Here is a 26110-nt window from a genome sequence, read left to right on the forward strand (position 1 = left end):
TTACTCACAGCATTTTCTCTTCTCCCCCATTGTTGGAAGTAATTATCAGAGAAGCTCCTGCCACACTGAAATTGACCCTTCTGACAAATTTTTCCTTGCCAGCAATCCTAGTGAAGAAGATGGCAGCTCAGTGGAGTCTCAGTAGGTTTGAGAAGAATCAAAATTGTCCTGGTCCAGCAGGGACAGTTAAATGGTGTTTGCAGGTGGGTGATCATTTACTATCAGCAGAGGAATGACTATAGTTTTTGTTCAGACATGCAGAGGTTTTTGGTACTTCCATATGGACTACCCTTTTATTTAGGGGGGGATATACTATGTAAGGATATACCCTAAACATTTCTTTTCCTTTTTCTTATATTAATTTCAAAAGTAAGACTTGCAAATAGGTCCTCTGATTCAAACTGACTCATTAATCATTGGGTCCTAGAGCTTCTAAACATGCATTGATTTATCACCCTAAACTATTCGAGTAAAATTGTCCCAGGAGTGGTTGTGAAAGCAAAGACCTGTAATCTCTCTCTGTTTCTTTTTTTTTTTTTTAACAATTATATTTATTTATTTGACAGAGAGAGAGAGTGAGCACAAGGAGGCAGAGCGACAGGGAAAAGGAGAAGCAGTCCCCCTGCTCAGCAAAGAGAATGATGTGGGACTCAATCCCAGGACCCAAGGATCATGACCTGAGGGGAAGGCAGACACTTAACCCACTGAGCCACGTAGGCACTCAAAGGCCCATAATCTTATAAGAACATCATATGAAGCTTTCTTGTATCTTCTTTTGGTCTGACCTGTAACTTTGTATCTAGTGTCTGTTCTTTGAAGGAAGAGAAAACAACAACAACTGCTGCTGCTGCCGCTACTACTACTACTACTACTGTTGCCCAAGACAATGTAATTCCTGTGTCCAGAACACAAATGTAATCTGAGTTTACATCAAGTTTACATCAATCTGACAGTTTATACGTCAAGTTCTGGTTATAAATGGGCTTTTGGTTGAAGTTCATCAGACATAGGTTTATTTCTGCAGTTTTGAAATGTTGTAAATCCTGACATTGATTCTTATGAACAAAGGTCAAATATAAAACTTGGAAGACTGTTAACCTCCACCCTATCCCAATTAGGTCAAAGATAATTCTGAAAGAACTGAAGGTATTAGCCCCACCACAACAGACTTGTTTCCCAATCTTGCTAGAGCAAGGAGTCTTGAAAATGATGTAGGATTACTGTAAGGTGACTAGGTTCCAGATATTGTTTCTGATGTAATCAGTTTTATATAGAATATCAGTATATTACCATGAATTTGGAATGCAGTTATTTATATGGTTTTTAATATTTTTTGATTCCATTGTTTTCAGACTCTCAGATGCTAGTTTCTTTTGTAGCTGAGACAGACAGCTTTACCTTTGTTGTTAAGCCAACTCGTATGGGGATACTAAATCGCAGTGGGCCTGGCTATATAAATCTTTCTTTATATGTTACTAGATTTTGTTTGCAGTGTTTGTAGAGGATTTCTATGTCTATAAGAGATATTTATTATAAGAGTTATTGGTCTATAGTTTTCTTTCCTTTGGCTATTTTGCCTGGTTTTGGTATCAGAGTTGCATTGGCCACATAAAAAATGAGTAGGGCACTTGTTTCTTTCTCTTCTTGTGAAAAATTGGTATTAATTATTCTTTGAATGTTTAGTGGAATTAATCAGTGAAGTCATCTGGGTCAGGGTTCTTCTATGTGAGATGTTTTTAATTATTAATTTGATCTTTTTTGGTTGCTATAGATCTATTCAGATTTTCTATTTCTTCTTGTTTGACTCAGGATTGGTAATTGGTATCTTTCCAAGTCCTTCTCTATTTCATCTACATTATCTAATTTGTTGCCATACAGGTGTTAATATTATGCCCTTAAAATCCTCTTGATTTCTGTGAGGTTGGTAATGCCCCCTCTTTTGCTCCATATTTTAGTAAGTTAAGTTTTCTTCCTTTATTTTTTTCCCCCTTCCCTTTCAGATTAGCAGGAGATTGTCAATTTTATAGGTCATTCCTTTAGTTCATTGATTTATTCTGTTATTTTCTAAATTTCTACTTCATTTAGTTTTGTTCTAGTTTTTTATATCCTTCTTTCTGTTTGTTCTGTACTTAGCTACCTTGTTCTTTTCTCTTTTTCAATAATTAGCTTATTGATTTTTTAATTTTCTTTTTAAATTTAGGTGCTAGCAGCTATAACTTTCTCCCTAAACACTGTTTAAGCAGCATCTTATAAGTTCTGAGGTTTTATTTTTATTCTCATGTATCTCAAAATATTTTCTTATTTCCCTTCTGATTTACCCATTAACCCATTGATTACCTAGCCGTGTGTTGTTTCAGTTTTATAATTTTGTGAAATATACAAATATCCTTCTGTTACTGATTTGTACTTAAATTTTATGTGGTTGAAAATATTCCTTCTATGGTTTCAGTACTTTTAAATTCACTAAACTTGTTTATGGCTTAAAATGTGGTTTATCCTAAAGAATGCTCCATGTGTTCTTAGGAAGAATGTGTATTCTGTTGCTGTGGGTGGAGGGATCTATCGTTATCTGTAGGTTTAATATTGTATTCAAGTCTTCCATTTCATTTATGATCTCCACATAATTCTACCCATCCTTGAAAGTGGGAATATCTCTATTATTTCAAATTTCCCATTTTTTTCCCTCTAAATCTGTCAGTTTTGTTTTATGTATTTTGGAGCTCTGTTGCTAGAGGAGGAATTTATTATTACCTCTCTAGAACACACTTTTTGCAGATACTGACACTAATCTCTTTTTTATTTCTTTTAGACTTCTATTCAGGTATCACCTTACTGAAAAAGTTTTTCATGATTAGGCTTCTGCTAGATGACAGAGCAACAGCCATGACCCCAGCCACTAGGCCCTGCTTTATCATTTGTCAAATTTTGTCTATAGTACCCAAATCTCCCTCATAGTATATAATCTTTTCTTATTGTTGTCCACCATCCCACCTTAAAATATAACCTGTAAATCATCAAAGACTTTGTTTAGTTGACTTCCAAATCTCTGGCAAAGAGGCCAATGCTTAGCTTCTAGTAGGTGCTTGTTAAATATTTCTTGAATGAAACAAATGCAGTAACTAGAGCAGTGGTCAGCATATATTTTTTTCTGTAAAGAGCCAGATAATAAATATTTTACTCTTCTGGGTCAAAATCTCTGGTCTCTATCACAGCTGCTCAACTCTGTTAATGTATTTTGAAAGCAGGCATACATGATACATGATAAATGAGCATGGCTGCATTCCAATGAAACTTTGCTTATAAGAAAAGACAGGGCTGGGGGAGGGGCACCTGGGTGGCTCAGTCATTAAGCAGTTGCCTTCACCTCAGGTGATGATCTCAGAGTCCTGGAATCGAGCTTAGCATCAGGCTCTCTGCTCAGCAGGGAGCCTGCTTCTCTCTCCCCCACTTGCCCTGCTTGTGTTCCCTCTCTCGCTGTGTGTCTTTCTGTCTAATAAATAAATAAGATCTTTTAAAACACACACACACACACACACACACACACACACACACACAAACAAAAAAAACAGTGGGAAGGATTTGGCCCGCTGGTTGGAGTTTGTCAATCCTGAACTAGAGAAGAAAAGTACAGGAAAAAACTCAGCGACTGACATCATCAATTTTAGGAACAGCAATATTGCATTGTCTATGGATTCAGAAACTGGATGCAATTATCATATTCTGGAAAGGGTCATTATATTGTGATTGTGCCTACAAGTATTGGATTATGTTAGGCATTAAAAGCATTGAATAGATGTCCCGAGAACATGGGCATATATCCCTACCACACGTGGATGTATTTTTCATTCTACAAATATTTATTGATCACCTATTTACTTGGCCCTCTCCTAGAGACTGGGAAACATACATTAGACACATTGGGTTACAGCGTGTTAGGTATGCATTTGGGGATTATCTCATCTAGCTTCCTTTTTCAAAAAAATTTCCTCACGCCACAATTTGGGCAATGGTTCATGTCATCTTGCCTCCCTGGCAATAGCCGGTTAGGTCATGATGAATGAATACTGGACAACGACCCACAATGTAAGACTCATCTTAAAAAGATGAGCTTAGGGCGCCTGGGTAGCTCAGTTGGTTGGACGACTGACTTCAGCTCAGGTCATGATCCTGGAGTCCCGGGATCGAGTCCCACATCGGGCACCCAGCTCCATGGGGAGTCTGCTTCTCCCTCTGACCTCCTTGCTCATGTTCTCTCTCACTGTCTCTCTCAAATAAATAAATAAAATCTTAAAAAAAAAAGATGAGATTAGGCAGAATATTTTCTCTTAAGCAAGTAGAACTTGGAGACATAGAGATGGGAAAGAAACAGAATTGGAAGCTCTGAGTCATTTTAATGGTGGACAGCTGGAATGGATGTTTGTCAACAGCTACTGGGAAGATCCTAGAGCTGCTTGAGTCCAGAACAACACTTCATTCCCAGCCTCACTTAGGCTTCCTTGCTATTAAGCTAAACTGTTGTAAATTATTTTCTCAATTTTTTTCTACTCAGTCATTAAATCTCATTCTCAAGACTGTTTTCAAGTTTCTCAATCTCTTGCATACCCATGAAGCCTTTCATGCAGCCTTAAAAACAAAACAAAGCTCTATTTTGTGCTTGGCATTATGATGATTTCTCTCTTTATATATGTATGTACTGGGTTTTTGTGTTTGTAAATATATGGATATTCATGCATGCCAACATATATTAAAGTATAAGAGCCTCTGATACTAAGAAATTTAATATTTCCATTCCAGAAGAAAATATGCCTTAGAGGCATTGTTTTCTTAGTTAATGAGTGCATTTCTATGTTCATTCTGTCTTTCTCACTCTCTCAAATATATTTTTAAAATTTTTCAAAAAATAGAAATTAAAAAAAATAAATAGCTTTGTAGTATGTTTCAAAAGCAGAACAAGTGGAATTGTAAATGTCTCATGTGAGAGAAAGAAGTCTTTTGCCTTTTTTTTTTAAATTACCTTTCCAGTGTATCTTCATGCATGTACAAGCAGATATAGTTAGTTTCTTAATATATTTTACAAAGTTTATCATGCTATATACAAAGTTTTTCATGCTATATACATACTCTGACGTGGGAATTTATTTATTAGCTTCATTTAAGAGTATGTTTGGAGCTCTTCTCATGTCTGCATATTGGATACACAGTCTCTAACTAGTACTTCACAACAGACCTTTGAGCTGTATTTAGCCCCTAGCTAATAAATCCAATACTTTTATAATTAGCCTTACACATGAGTCACTTTTGTACGTGTGCAGGTTTATCTGTTAGATAAATCCCTTGGAGTAGGATTGCTGGGTCAAGGCATTAATGCATTTATAATTTGAAGAATTAATTCTCAAATTCAATATTTGGAAAAGCTTTTGAAAAGCTGCTGTTCTTCTTAAAATTTTTTTTTTTTTTAATTTGCTTCTGCAAAATCTATGTCATTGAATGACTTGGGTTTGTTTGGTTTGCTTGTATGATTACTCCGAAGAGGTGCAAACAAAAGCATTTTAGAGCTCAATTGCAAAAATATAAGGACTCTTTGTATTTTTTATATTTATTTTTCCTTGTCTTTATTTTTATTTCTATAATATCATCATTGTATTGAATGTTATTCTGTTAAAACTTGTATAACAAGATGACTATGGACTCCAACTGTTAGCCAGGCTAAGTGTGAATCTGAGTTCCACTCATCTGTAACCTTAGGGAATTTACTCAGACTCTCTGTGACCTGTTTTCTTAGCAGTAAAATGTGAATAATAGCCATCCTATCTCATTGAGTTGTTATGCGGTTCAGTAATTTAAAACATATAAAAGCACATAGAGCAATACTTGACACAAATGCACACTACTAAATTCTGGATGGTTTTAGAAGTCACTTCATCAATTCTGTGAGCAGATGTAGAAACAATAATAATAATATTACTTTGTCTATATGCATTCGGCCTTCATCTAGACGGGAGAGTACATATTAATGCATTAAAATTAGTTAATTAGATGAAATTTCTTTAATTTATACATAACTTCCTCACATGAAAAGTATTCTAAAAATAGGACTAAAAAAGTTATTTTAGAAGCTATCCTACCTAACTAGACAGCAAGATAGTAACATAGGCATGACCTACTGAAAACTTACAGAATTTAAAAAGAAGAGGGAAAAGATATGACTGCATTAGATAATTATTAAAACTTACTTAAGTGGAATTTTTATATTTCTAAATTAAATTGACATACGGATTTGAGATTGCTATGTGCTAGAAGATACCCACATCTCTAGGTACTATGACAAATACAAAGTGATTACTGACTATTTAAGAAATTTGGCAGAGAATCCATTGACTTTTTTTTTTTTTAAACAACCCTTTCTCCAAAAATAATTTAAAAGATGTCCATTACTTAAAAAATCAAAAAGACATGCTGATTAGTGGTTAAGAGAGAAGACGCCATTGGGCGCATAGAAGGAAATATGAGAGGCTTCTGGGATGCTAGTGATGCTTGATCGCTACCATGCTTGATGAAAGCGCTCATTACATGGATGTCTTCAGTTTATGGAAATTCATTTAGAGTGTTCCTGATATGTTAGATTTAGAAATGTATTATTTTTAAGATTAAAATAAAATATTCTGCATGTGTTTATCCATGCCCCTGAAAGAGCTAAGTGTTCCTCAGAGGGCCCTCGGGTTTCATACTGCACAATGAACTGGTGACCTTTTGGGTGGTAATTTGTGATTTTTCATTTCATCTTTGACCATAGCAACTTTATTTAATATTTGTTTAATGTTTTAGGGTTCTAAATAAATTTCCTTAGAATAAAGATATCTGTATCAGTTTTCTAGGACTGTCCTAACCAACTACTACAAACTGGATGGTTTAAAATAACAGAAATTTTTAATCTCATGGTTCTAGAAGCTGGAAGTTTGAAGTCAAGGTGTGCACAGAACCGTGGCCCCTCTGAAGGCTCTAGAAAAGGATTCTTCCTTCTAGCTTCGGAGAACACCGGGGGCTCTCTTCCTTGCAGCCTCAAGGCATCAGTCTCTGCCTCGTTGTCATGTAACATTTTCTCTTGTTTATCTCTATATGCTTCTACATTTTCCTTTTCTTGTAAGACTCCCAGTCATATTGGATTAAAGGCCCCCTCTAATTCTGTATGGTTTTATCTTAACTTGATTATATCTGCTGTTTCCAAACAAAGTCTCATGCACAAGTATTGGGGATCAGAACTTCCACATACCTTTTTGAAGGACCCAATTCAAGCCATGAGAGCAGCCACTAAGTTTTCAAAGACACTGGATGAGAGAATACAAACTCCACAGAGTCCTTGGTATAACTGAGTGCACTTAGCCTTACAGGTGCAATGAAAAATAATCTGTCTTCAAATATGTTGCACTGATCTGCAAATTCAGCTTTCCCTTTCTGTCTGATGTCCCTCTTCTGTCTGGGGGTGGTGGCGGGGGAAATGCTAAGCCATGCTCAGGTTCAAGGGTCCTGTGATGGTGCAGCATCATACTTCTTAAGAAGTAAGAGCAGACTGGTAGCTCCTCCTTTCCTCGAGTCCTTCTGTCCAGGAATATAATTTGTTTTAGTCTTCTAGATGCTGAATTCTGCCCCTAAATTTTTAGAAATCCACATTTCTCCCCACATCAAGATGAGCCAATTGCTTTGTTGGCTCTGTTGAGTACTGGTTGCACAACACTCTTGTTATTTATGTATAAATCAACAACTTGTTCCCCTTCACTGCTCACCCCTTCAATGTGATTTAATATTTCAGCACTGGACAGAGGATTATAGATTTTTATTTCATCTTGAACCACATAATTCATTTTCACATATTAGATCACAAATGATTGGAAAACAGATTCTAATTGGCAGGTAGCCATTTATGTAAAATCTTGTAGCAAATGTTAAACTCTGACACCTTTCCCTTGAAAGAGCTTTTGAAATGAAATTAAAATTCCTCATTCAGAGTTGAATATTTTATGCTGCTGGGAGCTAATTACCACACGCATCTCAGAAGTGTGTGCTTATCTCTCTTCCAGGCCACTTGTCTTAAACTGTAGGCTCTAGGTTCCACAATTTGTACTAAATCCTCTAGTTGCCAAGTGGGATAAGGGCTGTTTGCACAAATTATATTCTCAGGAGACTCTGGTTTGATCCAGGTGAGTGAAAATGCACCTGCTCATTGCCAGCCTTGGCAGGGTTTATTTATACTAGAGTGGGATTAACAGCTGTCAACTCTGATATCTACCTGGGAGAAGAGAGCAGTGCATCACCAAAGCAAATATGAAAAACAGGAAGTTATTTGGCCAAGAAGCAGGCCTGGAGAGACTAAACTCGACCCTACTGCTGGGCGAGAGTCAACTTTTCACTCCATCTAGTTGGGGAATATTAAGTTGAGCCTGACAAAGCCCAACCACCCCTCCCTCCATTTGGTCTACCTCTTGATTTAGACAGATTATGGAGTGATAGTCTGTCTCTTATGGCTGCAGCAGATTTTTAAACTTAGTTATCCAAGTTCAGAAACCACACACTATCTCTCTGGAATACCTAGTTTCATATTTTCATTTTCTAGGAAGAGTCCATTTTCCTGACTTCAGCCATTCTCTTGAACAGCTCAGACTCCTGTGTCACACCTTTCTATTTAGCACCTGATGCATCCTTTGCCTTACTTACTTTGTGCTTGCCCTTGACTTGGCCCTGCATGGTGGGCTTTGTTTTTAATTCTTGCTTTTAATGAGCCCTATATTGCTTTAACATCACTTCCAAAGCATTCACGTTTCCATTTACCCAGCTCCATTTGACCACGGATTTCTGAGCCCTTTTCCCATTTTTCTGTTATCCACTAGCTCAAGGAAATCAAATACTTGAGACTTGTATGGCTATTCCCACATCATCACACATTGTAGACTTTGCTCATCTATCTCCTCCATTGTTTGTTTCTGACCTGACCTGAGCCATGGGATGCATGAGACGCTTTTCAGACAACTGCTGCCAATGTATCAGAGTTGGCATTTGAGGTAGGAGCAGTTTACTATCCCTGCCTTTATCTGGGCTTGCAGCCAGGCTCTGGGTAAACGCTCAACCCTGAATGAGTAAGTGCTCAATAAATATTGGTTAAATGAGTAAAAAATGAATGAGTGGAGAAGTGCCAGAATTCTTATGTAACTTATGTAATTCTTACATAACTTATATAATTGCATTATAGGAATCCAAGGGAAGTTCCAGTGGTAACCACTGTGTGGCCTTGAGAAAGTTCCCAACCCCTCTGAATGTATCTGTAAAATGGGCATAATCATAATTGTGCTCTCTTTTTAGGATTGTTTGTGAGACAGAGCGAGATGATATCTGTAAAGCTGTGAGCACAGTGCCTGGCATGTTATACGTGCTTAATACATCTTGGTCATTGTGACCGCTATTTTTATCAAATAACTCATATTCCTTAAAACTTATTTTTTTAACATTTATTTTCAGTGTGAATCTGATTTATTTTTAAGCAGTAGAAGTGATAAGTCTGCCAAATATACAGTTTCGTCTTCTAATAGAGGGGCCAAGTTGCCATCTTTAAAATGCCCAGTGAAGAGGAAACCTCCTTAGTCCAGAAAAGCAAATTTTCCTTTTCACATACACTTGGTCTGGTCCTAAGAAAGTGTTTCTCTGTAGTTATATTCATAGTAAAACCTTGGCTCATGTTACAGCTAATCATTTGAAAACGTTTGCTGAGCTTTTATAGAACTATTATTATGCTAACATATACAAGTATATATTTTCTGATCTATAGTTAAAAACTAAATTAACTTTTTTCCTTTGATTGAAATTTAACTATCCAAATGGGTATACCACGGGATGATAATAAACTTGACAGCTACACCTGGCTTTGATACTACTTATTATTGAACTCTTTTAGGGATTACACTCATGTACAGAGTTCTGAATCTAGTGATGCTTTGCCCAAATAATAGAGTTGTATTTATTGACCACTCATTTGGGAGTTTTATGTGAAATATGAATGGCTATTTATACAAGGAGAGCAGATACAGTATTAGACCAAAGGAATATACAACCAAAACAAGGTCATTTGCTCCCCCAGCTCTTTCTACCATCGATATAAAAACTGCATACTTTATTTACAATATTACTGATATGTTATGTGGTTATGCCAGGAGAGTGCCATTAAAGATACCAAAGATGAACTTTTGCCAGACCCAAGCTCTGATTAATTTTTTCATGGTTAATTTATTCCTAAAATTAAGCAAACAAACAAATTCTTGTCGGTATGTATTAATGAACAAATAGAATATATAGAAATGACTATGATTGCTATTTTGTCAAATCTCAATTTCTCCTTTCCCTGCTTTTCATAGGAATCAAAAGCATTGGAAAAGGATAAAACAAAAATGCTCTTACAACACATTTTCCTGCCAAAATGGAGCATTTTCAAGTGTTCAGTAGCTTTTTAAGATTTGTCTAATGAAGGGGCGTCTCGGTGGCTCAGTGGGTTAAGCCTCTGTCTTCGGTTCAGGTCATGATCTCAGGGTCCTGGGATGGATCCCCACATCAAGTCCCACATCAAGCCCCACATCAGGCTCTCTGCTTAGCGGGGAGCCTGTGTCCCTTTCTCTCTCTGCCTGCCTCTCTGCCTACTTACGATCTCTGTCAAATAAATAAATAAATAAAGTCTTTTTAAAAAAGATTTATTTATTTATTTGACAGAGAGAGATCGCAAGTAGGCTGAGAGGCAGGCAGAGAGAGAGAGGGACGCAGGCTCCCCACCAAGCAGAGAGCCCGATGCAGAGCTCCATCCCAGGACCCTGAGACCATGACCTGAGCCGAAGGCAGAGGCTTTAACCCACTGAACGACCCAGGCATCCGAATAAATAAAATCTTTAAAAAAAGAAAAAAAAAAAAAAAGATTTGCCTAATGAGTCTTTTACCATTTCCCTTGAGTGATTATTGATAATTTGAGTTTCTGATGCTATTTCCCCTCCTCCCCAGGGACCCTGTGTCCCACACTCTCTCTGCTTGCTTCTCTGCCTACTTGTGATCTCTGTCAAATAAATAAAATTTAAAAAAAATTTTTTTTTTTTTGCCTAATGAGTCTTTTACCATTTCCCTTGGGTGATTATTGATAATTTGAGTTTCTGATGTTATTTCCCCCTCCCCAAAATTTAGTCTATAGTTAGATAATTTATGTGTCAACTCATTGTTCCTATTTATATTCTGCTCCTTCCTAGAAAAATACACAGTTTACCAGATTGACTATTTCCTTTTTTTTCCTTGCAGATTTCATAATACAAATATTGCATACATATTTCAGAGCCTGGGGAAACATTATTTTTGAGGGAAAATTGCTCTTTGGTACTAATTGCAAATACATGATTTGACAAAAATCTATCCAGAGAAATAAAGTGATAATTTAAATGGCCTGAAAGCTTGGGCTCAGCTATAAGCTTCTATAAAATAAAAAGGAAGGAAAAATTATGTTCTACAGGGGATACAGTTTCACCATGTAATTTCAGTGCTAAATATAAAGGAATTAGAATGAGGAAAATAACAAAATGCTAATAGAAATATGCATGCCTAAAGATTGCCATTATGACACCACCATCGTCCTTTCAATTACTTGGGTTATAGCTCTAATGCACTGTCTGTAAACTGAATGTAACTGATTAAACATGTTTATATGAATATTTAAGTGCAGCTAAAATTCATTAAAGTAAGATTTTTCCTGCTTGAGGTAAACATATCTGAATCCACAAGACCCAACCTATTGATAAAATCTGGATCCTTTTGAAAATACCATATGATTTATCTAGGTATAAGAAACAAACAAATTTGGCAATTTCTAAAAAATCTATCAAATTTCTAAGTTTTTCTCTAGGAATTGACAGAATGCAGATGTTTAGTTGGAGACCTGAGATTAATGATTTTACTTCCCAGCTGGTCACTCTATTTCTAATCAATGGAAATATAGCTGATGAATGCATTTCCATTCTATTTGATTCAAATGGTTGTGGATTTGTACATTGAAATAAAATGTTCCACCTCAATGACATACAAAGATATATAGTTTCTTGGATGATTAATTTAATCAAAACCTCATTTACTATAGTTGACCAGATAATATGGGAAAAGCTTGGTATCATCCTATAAACTATACCCCAGATGAGTCTATGTTAAAAACAAAATGATTCTGAAATTATTTATGTGGTTATTTTACCACTGGTGATTCTGAGCGAAGAGAAGACTGTAAGTTAATCCCTAAATCTTTCTCCATTCCATGGATTTGCAAGGCTTAAGAGGCTAACCATTCTGTCCCTAACCAATGTTCATCAAAGGAACTATATTCACAGATTATAAAATACTTCTTAGTGCATCTAGCCATTTCTGCTTTCACCATTATGTTGTATACATACCATAAGACATTTACTATTTAATTAATATTTATTGCATATACTATGTATCAGGAACAATTCTAGGTTATGAGAAGACAACAGCTGAAAAAACAAAAAACAGATTTCTCAAAAAAGTCCCTGTCCTTTGACACATTCTATTTGGAGGAGAGAGGAGATAACAGTTTGTAAATATAAAAGATACATTAGTTTAGATGATGACATCAGTATTTATTGCTATGCATCACATCATTATAGACTTAGTTGCTTCTAAGAGCAGTCGTTTGCTTTGCTTATGAACTTTGGGTGAGCTCAACTTGGTAGTGTATATAGTCTTGCCTGAGGTCAATCATGCAGGCACAATCACCTAGTGGCTCATCTGGGACTGCAGGGTCTAAGATGGCCTCAGTCACATGTCTTGGATTTGGTGCAGACTACTGTTACCTGACCCAGCAGGCTTTATTTTGGAAAGTTTGCCTCATCTTCTAATAGACTTTTTTGCATAGTAACCCAAGGCAGTGTTCTAGGAGTAAAAATGTAGACGTGTGAAGACCTTTGAGGACTAGGCTTGAAGTTTCCACATGATCACTTTTGGTCAATATTCTTTCGGCCAAAGCTAATCCAGATTCAAGGAATTAAAAAAAAAAAAAAAAAGACTCCTTTGATGAGGAAATGTCAAAGAACCATTGAAATGAATATGCATTCAAAGATGGAATAGATTATTATGACACCATTTTACAACCAATATACTTTAAGTAGTAATAAATACGGAGAAAATAAAGCAGGGAGAAAGGGAATATTGTAGTAATGGGAAATAATCCCAATTATAAAGAAGAAGTGACATATATTAACTTGAAGGAAGTAAGGGAGTGAAGCATGTGGCTATCTGGGGAAGATATTCCACACAGAGGAAATCGCACAGGTTGTAAAGGAAGTATGTGCTTGGAATATTCAAAGAACAATGGGATGGCCAATGTAGTGTAACTGGAGGGTCCTAGGGGAAAAGCAATAGAAGAAGAGATCAAAATTATAAATGTGGGCCACTGAAAGGAATTTTGCTTTTACTCAGAATGACATGGGAAGACCTTGGAAGGTTTTGAAGAGATGACTAAAACTCTAAAATGATCAGTCTGGCAGCTGTGTTGAAAGTAGTCTAGGGAAGGATAAAACCAGGGAGGTTAATTAGGAGGCTACTCCATAAATCCAGTAAGATAGAATTGTTCCTATCTTACCAGGATCATAATAGGGATTACATTCTGAATAGATTTTTAAGGTAGTGACAATTAGATATGATGACAAGTTCGATTTGAACTATGACAAAGTGAAGAAAAGGATAATTCCAATGGTTTTTGGCTTATACTATGGAAAGGCTGGAGTTGCTATTTATTAAGACAGAAGAGACTGAGGAAGGGGAGGGTTGGAGCCATACTTGGAGTTTGTTGTTAGATATTGACTTAGCCTGAAATTTCCAGAAACAAAAAAAGGGTCAATAATCAAATGCAAGTAATTCACGGGGAGTGTGATCAGAAAGCAAGAGTGAAGACAGGGAGAGAGAGATAAGGAAAGATCCAACACATTATTGAATTGGTCACCTGTAAAGATTACTTGTTTGATTCAAGGGGTGTTCTGAAATGCATCTGAGGATGAGCTGGTCTGGAGGAAGAAAATACTACATGTTTCCACTGGTTGTCATCCCCTTTTGGGAGGCAAGTGTGTTTCCATGGAAGTCCTGCAGTTGAATCAAGAGAAGCCATTGGGGCAGGAAGCCTCCCTTTCTTTTTCTTACTTTTCTTTTTCTTACTACGTAGATTTGTGTGTGTGTCTTTCTTAACTATCCTCTATATTAGAAACCCCATTCAAGGTCACGATCTCTGCAAATACTTACTACAAGAGGGTTAGTGAAGAAACATCTTTCCCATGATCAATGTTCTTCATTACCCATTTTTCTCCTTTCTGTATTTCCTTTACTCTACATCAGTACTTCATCAAATGGGGGTTGCTTGCTTGAAAGATTGATTCCTATTTTCAAGTTAAAAGGGTTTGAACCCTTAGTTACTTTGCCCATTTTTGGATCACGTACTCTGTAACTATCCATTCACCATTGTTACTGGAAAAAGAAATAAAGATACCCTGTGAATCACCTAGGTTTTGGTCACAGTCATTCTTGGCTCCATAGGCAGCACACCACTATGTCCTCTGGTAATCAGGATTAATTGCCTTAATAGTGTAGGAATATGTTTCTTTGCCTGAAAGATCCCTGGAAAGAGGAAACCAAATATTCACATATAGCTTTAATTCCAAGTTCAATTGAACACTTACTGTACCCCATAGAAAAAAAACATCTTATGGAAATGCATTCATCGAGTCCAACTGAACCCAAGGCAGGTTTAAAAAAAAAAAAAAAAAATCACAAATTCTACAGCATGCCACTGAGTCTTTGAGGTAGACAGTCATATTAATGTACAAATTAAGAACATTGAGCAGCTATGTTCTATTACATGCCCAAGATCACATAACTAAATATTTGTTGATCTAGAATTTGAGTTCAGATTTGGCCTCAGAACCTTTATCTTTAATTACAGGGCTATACTAAGTCAAGATTTCTGAATAATTTATTTATTGTTAGTAATAAAATATCTTTTTGTATGTAAAAATATGTTGCTTGACAGTGTTTGTCACTGTAGCTACTTACAAGGGAAGAAAAGTTTAAAAAAAAATCCATAGTTGAAAAAAGAACGCCTTTACCATTGGAATGTAATGTGATACTTTTTTTAAAAGATTATTTACTTATTTATTTGTGATTGAGAGCACTCTTTCACAAAAAGTGATGAGTCCAGGGTGTCATCACGAATTTGCTGCTGAGGAAAACAAGGTTGAGAGTTGCGGGGGAAGCAGAGGGATAGGTTACAAGTAGACCCCCCACTGAGAAGGAAGCCCAGACTTAGGGCTCCATCCCAGGACCCTGAGATCATGACCTGAGCCAAAGGCAGACACTTAACTGACGGAGTCACTGAGGTATCCCATTATTTTTTACTTTTAAAGACTTAGAGAGAAGTAGTCTGTTTTACTTTCTTTACCTGTATAAGTGAAACTAGGCATTTTCCTCTCCTTTTTAGGCCTCAATTTCTCATAATATGGTAATTCCTTCATGTTTAGGATGCTTTATTCTTCTAGCAGACCATAATTCTTCCTTTGAGCACAGAAGATTGTTCTGAAAACTAGTATTTTCATGTTACCTGCCTGGAATGAATTTATGTATACATTTGTACATAAGACTCTAGAAGATACATTTGATGCTCCCTTTTCTGTGGTTTTCTCACTCCTTCAGTAGTTTCCAACACAAACAATAGGCCTTTGTCAACCTCCAGACTAGTTCGCTTCTAAGGACCAAGAGTTGCAATACCCTATTTGGGTCATGCAAAAACAGCCATGCTCTCGTGTCCTGTAGGTGATTTTTCTTACACCCTTAGCTTCCAAAACAGTTGCAATTATTCTTCCACTGATGTGCTCTCCTTTGGTCATATTAAAGATATACCTTATGATATATTACTCAGAATTCAGTATGGCTGGATGCCATTTTATTATTTCCTTCATGTTCCTAACTTCTTCACAGTCATTTCTATAACAGGTATTTTTCTGATCTGAATTATGGTCCAGCCTTTCCCAATGTAATGTTACCAAAAAATTTCATTAACATGCTGTCTGCACCCTCTTATAGATCATTAGCACCAAACCTGAAGGAGTCCACTCCATATTTCCCCCAGAAGGCTCTACTACCCATTAATCATTATCTTTTACTTATGGTCTTTAAGTTCATTTTTAATTCAAGCAACTACATTATTCCCTGGGCCAGTCTCAACAGAATTTATAAGGAAAGCTGCAGGAGCCTTGTCCTCCCAAGGTCTTCAAAGGTATTTTAAGGAATCATTACAAATCTCTTATATTGTGCCTATATATTGCCTGGTAGATCGATTATAATCCTTGGTATGTCATTGAAAACACTCCATAATTTCTTATATTTCCTTCCTTCCTTCCCTCCTTCCCCTTTCTTCCTTCCTTCTTTCCTCTTACATTCATATTTTGAACTAAGTTTCCACAAATGTCCAAAACAGTCACTTCTCTTGGGCAATAGCAGCACCTCTGACAATCTTCTCTCACAGTGTCTCACTGTGAAAATTGCTTTGACCAATTTTCTCTCCTGGAGTGCCCTCTTCCATACTTGAAACTAGTGCCTTTCCCCCAACCCCTTGCCACTTTTTTTTTTTTAAATTTATTTATCTGTGATTTAAGTGATTTGCTCTTTCATTTTTGCATCTCCACAAAAAATTATTTATTTCTTCAGAGCAATAACAATATTGCCTTCTTGTTTATCATTCTACGATCTGTGATGATGCCAGCCACCCACACAGCGAATTCTTGAGTGTCGTCACTCTTTCAATTACTTTTAGAGGAATCTGTATTTTTAATACTTAATGTGGTTTTGTCATTACTGATAACTTTAAATGCTTCCACTGGGATGCGTAGTGTCGTGGGCTTTGCAGTTCTGGATTGAAGCCTTGCTCTACAGGCTGAAAATTCTGTGATTTTGTATAGTTAGTTAACTTCTCTCAACCTTGTTTTCCTCAGCAGTAAATTCGTGATGACGCCCTTGACTCCTAGAATAATTGTGAGGATTAATTAAGATAATATCCATAAATAATCTGTTCTCCTTAATAGCATGATCAATCTCTAAAATTCCATTACCCGTTTTCTCCCTCCGTTCAGGCACAGCTTACTCTTACTACTGGTTTTTGTTTTCTGGATCTGCTATAAACAACGGGCCGTCCATTTATATTCCTGTTCGCCATTCTAATCTTATTGATGTTTCAAATATCCATTCAGCCTGGATTTTAATTCTTACAAGGCTGTTTTCTAGCCCTGTGATTTGGAGCAATAATTTCTCAGAGAGCAGTTTCATCTTACAAAGGGAGAAAATAATGCTCATCTCAAGGGCTTGTGCTGAGGTATGAAGGAGAAAATGAGCACAAATTAGAACACCGTGCCTGGAAGAGAGCCTGGGTTCAGTAATGTCAGGACAGTTCACGGGGGCCATGAGATAAGAGCAAGGATCATTTATTGGCCTTGGTTTTACTCCTGTCCTTGTTCCTTCCCCCTTCCCGGGACCTTTGACTTTCCTTGAAGGAGAGGGACAAAGTGTAACTGGCTTGACTCCTTTCGTCCTGGGCAATGACTGACATACGCTGAACTCTAGTCTCCAGTGTTTCTACACAGAAATGACATTTGCACTTCAGGGGAGTGAGATTCCAACACCGTGTCTGTCAACGTTGTCCTTCTATATTCTCTACCCTTCGCCCCTGACCTGCTACATGCCAGGAGGTGCTTCATGTAACTCTTTGACAGACTGAGAGTGGATAATGCTGCATGTTTTAAAATACACTCTGTCTATAGATTGCCTTAACTTACAGAAACATAATGTGAATATTCACATAAATTATTGTTTTATTGACAAAAAAGAAAGGCAGTTAAAAAAAGGAATAAAGTTCCTAGTTAAATGTAATGCTCTTATGGAAAACCAGCCTTAGACTTTGAAATGTTGTTCCTCTAAGGACTTAAATAAACCTGGGGTCAATTCATCTCAGTCTTCCAAACGCATGGCCCTTATGTATTATTTTCTTTCTCTATAAAGTAATTCATCTTCCTCCTCTAACTCAGACAACATTAATATAACCAGGAACGGCACAATTAGCTTTTTTTATTATGTGACAATTATCTAAGATTGGATTATTACTAAATGCAAACAATTCAAAGCAAGAGGCGCATATTTGAAAATGTTTAGGACAGCAGGGTGTTATTCTGTTTAAGGCCTTCTTAACATCAAGAACTGAATAACTGATAACTAATCATGATAACCAAGGAGCTCAGTGAAATCCCATCCTGTGCAGGGGCATTAACAGTTAATTTGATTTATAAACATTTACAAAATATGCAAAGGTTTGTTTAGGAATACAAATAATAATGTCTTCCAAATTTTAGTTCCATGTTCAACCACATGCAATGCTTGAAAAAGAGCCCAGCAGTGTGTTAAGATAATAGACACCCAGCTGTTTCCTGGCCCTGAGGAGTTTGCAGCTTGTTTATTAGTTTATTCACTTACTTTTGCCAGTCAAAGTCAATCCACACACATTGAGAGAATGACAGCTACAGTTTCAGAAGCATCGTTCTTGTGCTGGTGAAGAAACACACGCTAATCCCTTAAATTTCAACATGAGTGTATATGTGATTGCATCATGGGGGGTGATGGAGCAAGTGGGGAGCCTTTGCTTCTATGGCCCTGACTACATCTAAAAATGGGAGTCAATTCGAATCCTTTTAAATGAGAGGTAGTGTGTTTTGCTGAGCCCTTGGATATTAACCACTGCATTTCATAATCACCCCAGTGAAAAAGAGAAGTTGCTTTGAATAGAAGAATGAATATGATGCGGATTTTCCACAGACAACCTGGGAGGAAGAGAACACAGGGAGGCAGGATGGAAGGAACCAGAGCTAAGGGAGACATCAATACCGTCAAACACCAAAACTGCTATGTGACATGAGCGCTCCTCATGGTTCTATCAAGGTACCAAAAATATGTATAAAAACAACCATTTTATATCCGTTCCCACGGAATATCTGTTAAAAACACATAAGTATCGGGAACGCTTGGGTGGCTCCGTTGGTTAAATGTCTGCCTTCAGCTCAGGTCATGATCCCAGGGTCTTGGGATCAAGTCCTGCATCAGCTCCCTGCTCAGCAGGAAGCCTGCTTCTCCTTCTCCCACTCTCCCTGCTTGTGTTCTGTCTCTCTCTCTGTAAAATAAATAAATAAAATCTTTTAAAAAAATATATAAGTATCTGGGGCAAATGAAGGTTCTAAGTGAAGTACACACATACACACACACACACAAACATATACATGTGCATATATAGATACTCTCATACATACATACATTTTCATATACATTTATCTCTATGTAGTATCTATTATATGCACTTTATATATTTTATATATTCTAAACAACTCAGAAACGGTTACATGCAAATTATATAGAATTTTGAAGGTGGAGTACGCTCAGGATCACCAGGAAATGCTTTGCAGATGTGGTAGCCTTCAAGAATGCATAAGACTTGGCCATGAGGAATTTATAAAATTTATAGAAACAGCATTCCAGGTGGGAAAAAAATGGTATGAGCAAAAGCTTTAGTGTTCCCTTATGAGAAAGCATTATAAAAATATAACTGGGGGAGGTGTATCTTAATTCCCCGAGTGGCTTGCCTTGGTTTTAGGCAACTCTGCATATTAGACCTATGGATCTTTCTCACCACCCCAATTTTCTTTAATAATTTCAAGATTAAAGGAGTTTTAGGTCTGGCATGTGATTGAGCCATCCATCATTTTCAGCTGCTTAGAATAAGGGAGAGTCTGGACTTAATGAAAGCATAACTCAGTGCTGTGTTGCTTGAGTTTCTATGATGCAAGTATCTCCAGAGTTCTGTACACGGCGTCTCTGTTCTTCTTCCTCCCCCATTAGCAGGTGTAGGTTAAACAGAGTATATCAGCCCTTCATACCAATTTGGTCCCCAAATAAGTTGCACTCTTTTAAAATATTTTTTAAAGGATTGTTTTTATTTATGTGAGAGAGAGGGAGAGCATAAGCAGGGGTAGAGGGAGAAGCAGACTCCTCACTGAGCAAGGAGCTGGACATGGGATTCAATCCCAGGACCCTGAGATCATGAGGCAGATGCTTAACTGACTGAGCCTCTCAGGTACCCAATAATTTTCATTCTTCTGAGGAGATTCACCCAGCTCCAATTAGTTTTCTGCTTTGCATTGCACCCAAATCTGATCTTACTAATATATATATATATATATATATATATATATATATATTATATATTACTAATATATATATATATATTTTTTTTTTTTTTTTGTTGTTGTTGTTGTTGTTGAGTAAGGTCTTTCAATGGCTGTCCACTGCTCTTAAAATAAGAGAATAGTAGTATTTGGCTCTGCCCACATCACCTGCCTCAGTTGGCACCCACAGTTTCCTTCCCTCCGCTCCTTTGACAGGAGCTGTCTTTTCACTCTTCACATATGCCACAATAATACCAGGTTCAGAGTCTCCTCATACACTCTCTCCTCTGCCCCAGCTGGCACTCATCCTTATGTTAAGTTACTTGTCATAAGATTTCCACGTTAGCTTACTTTCTCAAGGAAGGTTTTCTTAACCTTAGCAAATTAAGGTCCTTTGATAAATCACCGTTTTTGTTGTTGTTGTTCCTTGTTTTTATAGTGCTTACAAAATTTTATTTAAACAAATGTTTAGATAATTGCATCCATGAGGTGATGGGCCTTCTAAATTCCATCATGCTGTTATCATCTAGACCCAGGATGCTGCCTTGCCTATGAGAGGTGCTCAAATGTCCCTCCACTTAATCAGCGAATGGAGTTAGGTAACTTTGGGCTGGATTCCAGCATCTTCACTTCTCAGCTGAAATATTTCAGATAATTCTTGATCAATTTCAGTTTCAGTTTTCTTACACCAAAGGGATTAAAGTTAATAATTTCTCTTTGACAGATTTTTGAGGATTAAATGAGATGCATATGCTACGGATGCTTTGTAAACCATAAAGAGATATACATTTGATTTATTTTTCTTAACTGAGCATTTATTTTCAGAATTGTATTTAAAATGGTGCTTAAAATAATTAATGAACAGATGACAATCTGGTGTTTGACATGCCTGCCTGATGATGCTTTCAGACTCATTATTTTTATTTGTGACATACAGGGTTTAGACTAAGAAGATATTGGAATCAGCTTTTTGCAAGTTGTGATTCTAACTACTCAGTTTGGGGCCTTGTCTGCTTTTCTAATCATCTGTATTCTGCAGGCTCTGGATAATAATCATTTTATAGATTTAGGGTAACGGTTTCATATTATCCATTTTTAACTGATTGCTCACTTCAGCAGAGTAATCATTTTAGAATCTGTTAATGATCCCGTATGACAGCTTTTATAGACACAGCACAATGTACCATGTATCTGCAATGCGTAAATATCAGCGATTGTTTTTAATTGTGAGAAGAGATTTGTCCAAAAGAATCGAGAAAAGCACAAAACCACAATCAGTGTCATATAAAAGGTACAAATTAACATCAAGAAACATAATTACCTTGCAATTTCAGTCCATCATATATGTATGTAGATAATACGCTTCTCTAATGTGAGTACAGAATTATTTCTGAAAGCAGATGCTTCCGACTGCCATGTGGGATACATTTGAGTGTGCCCAGGCCTTACTTCTTTGTGGCCGCCAAGACAAATTAAGCAAAACCGTCTCCTGAAAAGCACGGCAGAATATCTGAGACCATTAATCTTCATCATCCTCATTTCGTAGGCAGTATATATGCCACTTTGTACATTTACTTAAGGATCTTCTTTCCAACCCTTTTCCTCATTCTCCTTCCCATCCAGCTTCACTTTGATTCTGCCTTGAATCATTCTCTTTGACAGACAGTATCTTTCCACACAACAGTTCAAAGCTGTCAGTTATCAGTTACCATCTCACCGTATCGAGCACGTGGTTGTATATTATCAGCCCACCATGCCCTTCTGACTTACGATAATAGCCATTAATTCCTCATTCTCCTTTTTTCCCCTTCACTCTCTAGATCCCTTCCTTTTTTCTGATTCTCACCTTCAGTTCTGTATTTCTTTCTTAGTTCTCAGCTTCATGACTTCATTGCTTTGTCTGATATACCCATTCTGTCATTTTAACTCCCCCCTCCCTACTTGTATGCATTCTTTGCTTATTCAAGGATGAGAACATTAGAGAAGTAAAATTTAGGTTGACTGATTTTTACCTGCCTATCTACAAAGAAAATTGATTATTCAGTTTTCAATCAGTGGTTTTAAAACCACAGAAATGCATTTGTTTCTCCCCTGGGGCTGGGGACAAGGGAAGTAGCAGTGGACTTTTACATAATATGCTTTTCGCTTTGGTTTAAAGCTCTTTTTCACTGCTCCCCGCCCCAATCATTGGCCTACTGAAAGCAAGGTATGATAGCATTCCCTAAATTTGCTGGTTCAGAACCCTAAGTTCAATACTGGATATATCGCAGATTTTCCGAATCTCTTTAGAAGTTGCTAAGAGCGACTCTCTCAAATTTTCTGACAAATTGCCCAACAGCTACTCCTGGGTCATGATCCTTTGGAACTCATCCACCCGTGCTGTAACGGCTATAAAAGAGGACAGTGTTAAAGCAATCAAAACTGTAAATTGTAGAATTAAGAGACACTTTAGATCCTCCCAGTCCCCCAGAGAATGATGTTAGTTTTTTTATTGCATCTTGAAAGGGCAGTACGATGTGTGAAATAACTTTTGACATTAGAAATACAGAATGGGAGGCATGTTGAGGATAGTTTTTCCTTTATTCTTCCTTGAACTATTTTGTAGTTCAGAAATGTCTCTACTGGGTTCTAATTTTGTAGTGCATTGCTCCAGTTATTTTTTATTTTAGAACGCTGTGTATCCATTAAGAGGCTCTCACATGCAGGCTTCTAAAGTTTCCACTTCAACTAATTAATTAGGGACAAAATTCTCAGCTACTTGACAAAATAAGCCTTACTCTAAATGAATTCATTCAAAACTGTAAAAATAAAAACCAGATTATTTAGGGTGTCGATCTTCGTTTTAGGGAAGTAAATTGAGAAAGTTCTAGAAATTCTGAAATAGTAAGTTCTAACTGGGAGATTTTAATGTTTAGGAAAATGTGTGTGGCTTATTTAAATTTCTACTTGATAGGGGAATACTGACTTTGAATGCCTATAACAATCCCACTCAGAATTTTCACCCTCTTCAAATTATTTTTCTTTGTCTCTAGTCTGTCTACCCACCTTAATTATCCACTGACATTTGTTCATCCATATACAATTTGTTTTTCACTTACTAAATGAGTGATATATACTAAGAAGGTCTTTGTTTCCCTAGCATTTTTTGGTAACTCCACTAATGTACCTCCAGATTGAGAAATTATGGTTCTATTTTACCTTCCTTCTCCATCCCAGTCGTGGTGTTTAAACTCGTTTGGATTTAAAAAAAAAAAAAAAAAAAAGAAAGAAAGAAAGAAAAGGGAAGAAGAAAAGAGAAAGAAAAAATTGTATCTAGTTCTTCTCTCCATTCCTATAGCGTCATCCTAGGCAAGAGGCTCATCTCATCTCATCAAGGCAGGCAGATTATGAGTAAACTTTGGCCCAGGCAGAAAAGCTAGCACACCTGAGTACCTGAGTCATGTACAGAGAAGTGCAGATTGATGCTTATCTTTGAAAAGCAAGGGGTAATGTGATGTTGAGAATCAGGTGATACATTAAAGAGAGAAGATTTTTGGATTTTAAGAAACTGAATGTTTGCCATGTTTTTGTTACTACAGCTTAGCTCAGCCTAACTATGTGTCTTCCTCACAGTCTAGAAGAACAGTGATTGGCATGTAGTGAGAGCTCATAAATGGTCGCTTCCATTATTATTATTTTGGCAAGATCAAATTTCACCCATTTTTCATAGTTCACTAAATGCGATTTTTATCATTCAGTCTTCCTGATTGTTTCCTAGAAGAAAATAACATTCCCATTCCACCCTGCAATTCTTTATCTGTCTTTAACAGAGTTTTAATTTCAAATATACATTATATATATTTTTGCATATATGTACAATTATTCTCATATATATGTATGTATATAAACATATAAATATATAATTAGAGCCTAATTTCCATGCAGGAAGATATTATGTCTTATTGTCTTCTATCATTCATAATTTCCACAATAATAATTATTATACATTAAACAATAAATATCTGAAGAAAAATAGTGATCGGCTTCCTTTAAGACTTCACAGGATGTGAAGGCATACTTCTGCCATTTTGACCATGTCCCAGGCTGTGGGTCTGTGGCTGATGGCTGAAGGAAATGCAATGTCTTCTCCTTCATGGAACTGGGGAAAGGAAGTCCTGTTGAGATGTTGACTCCCAAGGGAGATAAACTCACTCATAAGCTAAGTGACTCGTACCTTCTCAGCAACTCAGAGGGCTGTCATTTCACATTCTTACCTCAAAGTATGCAGAATCTATGCAAGTTATAGACTTTTGTGTTACTTGGTTATGGTTGAACCATAGATACAAAGTCTGAGCATAACAATGATCTATTGTGACTGTATTTACTTTTTTATCAGGACAGGCCTCCCCTTTAGAGGCAGTGCAAAGCCTGGTGAGCTTAGCTCAGCCTAACTAACAAGGTAGTTTTAGAATACATACACTCAATTATATTCTCTTAAGATTTACTTTATGTCTTGCCAAGAACCCAATATTCCAATACTCAGCTTAGGCTTAGAAATCCAAAACTGACTTTTCAAAAACATCTGTTCAGCCAGCTGTTTGCTACTGTCATAGTGAGTATTCTTCCAAAGTGGAGCTGAAATATCTCCTGGCTCTTCTAATTTCAAGATCACTGTGAGGCTTTATAATCCTAAGGCTTTATAATCCCCTGTGAGGCATCCTAATTTACCCATGTATTCATTCATTCATCATTCATTGATTCACTTGTGCATTATTAATTTAACCCATTATTTATTGAGCTCCCAAGATATGTTGGCATTGTGCTTAGAGCAAGGTAAGACTGGTGAATAACACTGGCCTTGGTTCCTTACCTGGCAGGGAAGTTTGCCTCAGGTAGAGTTATTTGTTCCAGTCTGTGCTGTGGGCATTGATGGTAGACAGAAAGTTTGATAACCTTCCATCTCCCTCTTGTTATGGGCATTTAGAATGAATGAATAGTCCATCTTTCCTTGGTAACCTAGCATCATGATTTTACTAAACCTTCAACATAATGTAGCTGACCTTGGATTCATCACCATTTTATAGTTGGTGGTGAGTTTCTCCACCTTGCTGGGAATGCAGTTTGTCAGCCTCTGGATTTCTCCTTCATGACTGACAATTCACTAGCTATGGAAAAACTATAGTATTGCAACTTTACAGCAATGCCCACTTCACTAATGCAGAATTTCTGCACATTGTATTTGTGTCACCCACTTTGTGTCATTCAGTCACACCCCATCCTTATGGTTATGATTAGTGTTGATCTCAGCTACTTCATGTTTTTAATGGGTTCCATGGTATACCAGTTGTACAGCTTCAACAAAGTAGATATGTTGAGGCCAATGTCCTCAACCAGTCTAACTATTCCACAGAGCTCTAGAGTGCCAATTCTGGATGCAATGCCTGTAGCATAAAATCTGCTTCCTCCATTTCTGCCACGTGTTTGGCAACAGAGTCACAGATACCTGTAATCCACTAATCTGTGACTCAGGTAACTTGGATCTCCAAATCTTCTTCAGTGTTTATTACCCAGATGCAGATATTATGCACAATTTAGCACTATGTAGAGCTGGTTGATTATTTAACTTGTTTTATATCTTAATGCTAATGAAGATCTTTTCATTTTGCTCTCAATATTTAAGTCCCTAATGTTTTCCCATTATAAACATATAAAATATTCATAAGTTAAAGGTGGAAATAAAGTGAATGATTAAACTCTGCATGAGAGGAAAAATAAAAATATCCCTACAAAAATATGTAAGAAGTTTAATTTAA

Source organism: Mustela putorius, unplaced genomic scaffold (assembly GCF_011764305.1).
Source record: "Mustela putorius furo isolate JIRA1106 unplaced genomic scaffold, ASM1176430v1.1 tig00000129_pilon_pilon_pilon, whole genome shotgun sequence".
Taxonomy (NCBI): domain Eukaryota; kingdom Metazoa; phylum Chordata; class Mammalia; order Carnivora; family Mustelidae; genus Mustela; species Mustela putorius.